Genomic DNA, 4,935 nt, shown 5'->3' with positions numbered 1-4,935 from the left:
ATGACTCTTTTTAAAAAAATTATATTTTAATGATTATACTATTACAGTTGTCTCAATTTTTCCGCCTTTGCCCTCCCTCCACCCAACACCACCTACTCCCTCAGACAACCCCCACACATTTGTTCATGTCCATTGGATACTCCATTTCCTATACTGTACTTTACATCCCCATGGCTCTTCTGTAAGTACCGATTTGTACTTCTTTTATTTTTATTTTAATGTTTTTTTTATTAAGGGCTATAAAAACACCCAGAAAGATAAATAAACGTGACACAATGATACATGTCCTAATATGAAGAACTCTCTTTCACTGCATTGTTCTCCTTCACAATGGCCTTCAAATCACAGGAGGCAGTGGTTCCGTGTCATTTCCTCTTCTTTGATTACATGCTGCAGAAGTTCTGAATCAGGATCCCACCCTCAGTCTTCTCCTTTATAAATCAAATTCATTTTCAATCCATTGTTTACAGGGAGCGTATTTTTTTCTGTTCCACAAAGAGGACTTTTGTTTTCACAATTGGGTCATAATGCAGCAGAGTCAGTTTCTCCTATAGTCGTCTTCTCTTAGTGTTGAAGGAGTAACCTGTCCCAGCTTGGCTTACCATTCTCACCAGAATGTTCTTTGACTTGCTCTTGGCAAAGGAGACAGCAGACAGGAACATGGTGACGGCACCCCTGCAGCCTCTGCTAGGTGCCTAAAGTCCGATTTGTGCTTCTTACCCTTCACCTCTTCACCCATTCCTTCACATCCCTCTACTCTCTGAAAACCATCAAAATACTCTCTGTATCCATGATTTTGTCTCTGTTCTTCTTGTTTGCTTAGTTTGTTTTTTAGATTAAATCGTTGTAGGTATGTATTTATTGCCATACTGTTCATAGTTTTGATCTTCTATTCTTAAATAAGTCACTTTAACATTTCATATAATAATAGTTTATTGATAATGAACTCCTTTAGTTATTTTCTTGTCTGGGAAACTTTTTATCTGCACTTCAATTCTAAATGATAGCTTTGTTGGGTAGAGCAATCTCGGCTGTAGGTACCTGCTTTTCATGACTGAATATTTCTTGCCAGTCCTTTCTAGTCTACAAAGTTTCTTTTGAGAAATTAGCTGACAGTCTTACAGGAACTCCCCTGTAGGTAACTAAGTGCTTTTCTCTTGCTGCTTTTAAGATTCCCTCTTTGTCTTTAACCGTTGGCATTTTAACTATGATTTGTTTCAGATGGGCCTCTTTGCATTCAACTTGCTTGGGACTCTGTGGTTCCTGGACTTGCATGTCTATTTCCTTATCAAATTAGGGAAGTTTTCTTTCATTATTTTTTCAAATAGATTTCCAGTTTCTTGCTCTTTCTCTTCTCCTTCTGTCACCCCTATGACATGAATGTTGGAACCTTCCAACATTCCAACATGTCCTAGAGGCTGTTTACACCACCCTTGTTTTTTTGTGTTTTTTTTTTTAATTTGTTTTTCTTCTTGTTGCTCTGATGGATTGTTTTTTTCTTCCCTATGTTCCATTCATTGATTTGATTCTTGGCATCATCCACTCTACTGTTGTTTCCCTGTAAGTTATTCTTTATTTCAATTAGTGCATACTTCGTTTCTGACTGGATCTTTTTAATGCTGTTAGGTCCTCTCCAAGTTCCTAGAGAATCTTTATAACCAGTGTTTTGAGCTCTTCATCTGATAGATTGCTTATCTCCATTTCCTTTAGTTCTTTTTCTGGAGTTTTGATCTGTTCTTTCATTTGGGCCATGTCTCTTTATCTCCTCATTTTGGCAGCCTCCCTGTATTTGTTTCTATGTATTAGGTAGAACTGCTGTCTCCCAGGTTTGGCAGGGTGGCCTAATGTATTAGATGTTCTGTAAGTCCAATGGCACAGCCTCCCCTATCACCAAAGCTGGGTACTACAGTTGTACCCTCTGTGTGGGCTGAGTACACCCTCTTATTGTAGGTGAGCCTTGTTTGCTGTTGGGAGGTCAATGGAAGTGATTTCCCCAGGCCAGTCAGTTGCAAGGATTAGCTGTGACCACTGACTGTCAACCTCCATCCTCCATGAAGGATCAGCTATGCAGGGGCAAGGTGGTGGTGCTATGACATGGCCTGCAGCTGTCCGCTGGGTCAGCAGGCTCTGGAGTTTCCCAGGTAGTTCAGGCCAGTTTAATCCCCACCTGTGTTTTTCCCGGGGCCACTCTGCCTGAGCTCTAGAGCACTCTGAGATGGCTGTTACTTGTCTTGAGCTTGGAGATTCTCAGGCAAAGCCAAGCTGTGATCCAAAGCTGGTTGCTGCTAGTGCTGTGCCTGAGGCAATTTAGCAAGAGGTATGTCAGCTATGGACTCACTAAGGCTGGCTGTTGCCTGTTTGAAAGGATTTATGAAGTTAAGCTTGAGCCAACACCAGCCTTTCAAATGGAAATGCTACTGTTAACAGCTACAAGTTGTGTGGGACAGAGTTTCAGGGGATGATCTCCAAGGTGGGGCAAACAGTGTTAGCCAGTTTAATGGAGTCTCAGAAATGGCACCTGCCTTCCAGGTCTGGTGCCTTATCTGCCTTTTTGTCTGGGAGAAAGTTGTTGCCTAGCTCTCATCTTGATGCCAGATACTGCAACTCCTCCTTATATGCTGCTTCCCTGTTGCTGAAGCTCAGATGAATGAGTCTGAGTAAGTTCATCTGTGGCTCTTTAAGAGGAACTGCTTGGAATTCTAGAAGTTTCTTCCACTGACTCAATCCCTGCTGGGTTTTGCAGCCAGAACTTAGGGGGACTTATCTTCCTTGCACTGGTACCCTGGGCTGGTGTAACTGGACTCCTCACTCCTAATATATCTCTCCCAAATTTTTATCCACCACATGTGTATGTGGGACCAGCCTGTTTTACATTTTTACCCCTCCTACCAGTCTGGATGGATGTGGTTTCTTTAATTCTGTAGTTGTCAGACTTCCACTCAACTCGATGCCTGTTGATTCTGATTGTTGTTTGTTCTATAATTTAGTTGTAATTTTGATGTGGCTGTGTGAGGCGGTGAACCGTGTTTACCTATGCTGCCATATTGATTGGAAATAGCAACTTTATTTTCCAAAGAGAGAATCTTAAAAGCAGCAAGAGAAAAGCAGTTATTTAACTACACGGGAGCTCCCATAAAAGGGTCAGTTGATTTCTCAACAGAAGCTTTGCAGGCCAGAAGGGATTCACAAGAAGTATTTAAAGTGATCAACAGCAAGGACCTACAACCAAGATTACTCTACCCAGAAAAGCTATCATTTGAAATTGAAGGACATATAAAGAGCTGCTCAGATAAGAAAAAGCTAAAAAAGTTCATCACCACCAAACTAGTATTACATGAAATGTTAAAGATTCTTTTTTAAAAAGATGAAGATCAAAAATATGAACAATAAATTGGCAATAAACTCGTATCTATAGATAATTGAATATGAAAATAAAAATAAATGAATAAGTAGAAAAGAAATAGACTCATAGATACAGAGAACATTTTGATGGTTACCAGATGGGAGGAGGATTGAGGCAGTACATGAAAAAGGTAAAAGAACTAAGAAAATAAATTAGTATTTAGAATAGTCATAGGGATGTAAAGTACAGCATAAAGTCAATAATCTTCTAATAACTATAAATGGTGTCAGATGGGTATGAGATTTATTGGGATGATCGCTAACTAGCAAGTTATATAATGTCTAATTACTGGGGTGTACACCTGAAACTAATATGACGTTGTATAGCAACTAAAATTGAAAAATAAAAAATGATTGAAAAAGAATAATGTACACTTAATTTCCTTGTAGTTTTATTGTGGAATTTTTAATTTCATATTTCTTTTGCTTTAAATTTATCTATTTTCAGCCATCTTAATGATATTACTATTTCAAATCTCTGGAGCATTAGAATACATGCAACCTACTAGTTTCCTAATCTTGCTCCTACTGCTACAAATAACAACAAAATAGTGACTGAAAACAACATAGTTATTCTCTTACAGTTCTGGAGGGTAGACGTATGAAATGGGTCTGAGTTAAAGTCAAGGTGTCAGTAGGGCTATATTCACTCAGAGGCTTTAGGGGATAATCTGTTTCCTTGCCTTTTCCAGCTTTTAGAGGCAGCCTGCACTTATTGCCTCATGTTCCCTTCCTCCATCTTCAAAGCCAGCAGCATAGTGTCCTCTGAGCTCTTGTGTCTCCGTCTTCTACTTTAAGAGACTCTTGTGATTACACGGGACCCACATGTGTAATCCAGAAAAACCTCTTTAAGGGCAACTGATTAGTCATCTTAAAAACATCTGTAATCTTAGTTTTCCTTTGCCATGTAATCTGAAATACACAGTTTTCAGGGATTAGGAATTGGACATCTTTTTTTGGGGGGGGGGCATTAGTCTGTCTATTACATACCATATTAGGGATTAAATGCAGACAATTGTAACTGAATAAAAATAAATAAATTAATAAAATAAATAAATAAATATCACTTCAAGGGGATTCAGGACAAAAGTTATCCCAAGAATAAAATGCTTGGTTTTAAATAATTTTTAAATTGATTTTAGAGAGCGAGAGGGAGAGAAAGACAGACAGACAGACATCAATTTGTTGTTCCATTTATTTATGCATTTATTGGTTCATTCTTGTATCTGCCCTGACTTGGGTTCAAACCCACAACTGTGGCGTATTGGTATGATACTCTAATCAACTGAGATATCCAACCAGGGCAAGTGCTTGATTTTATAAAAACCATACAGATGACCAAGATTCTGTTCAGTTAAATTTGTCTAAACAAATTGGTAATTGAATCACTCATACTCCCAACACCACTGCTTTTTCACTCAGCTGCTCTATAATCTCCAGATTTCCAGGAAGGGAACTTGTTAATTTCAAGTGGACCTCTGATTCTTAGGATGCTGCCTTTTAGATAACAGGATAAATGGCATACACTTATCA

General features: G+C 38.7%; 1 pseudogene; it reads right to left on the bottom strand.

Annotated features, from left to right (window-relative positions):
• Window positions 1-229: 229 nt before the first annotated feature.
• LOC112322935 (large ribosomal subunit protein bL33m-like) lies at window positions 230-699 on the bottom strand (annotated as a pseudogene).
• Window positions 700-4,935: the final 4,236 nt, after the last annotated feature.

The sequence above is a fragment of the Desmodus rotundus genome, chromosome 10, assembly GCF_022682495.2.
Source record: "Desmodus rotundus isolate HL8 chromosome 10, HLdesRot8A.1, whole genome shotgun sequence".
Taxonomy (NCBI): Eukaryota; Metazoa; Chordata; class Mammalia; order Chiroptera; family Phyllostomidae; genus Desmodus; species Desmodus rotundus.
This window is presented reverse-complemented; position numbering and strand designations above follow the sequence as displayed.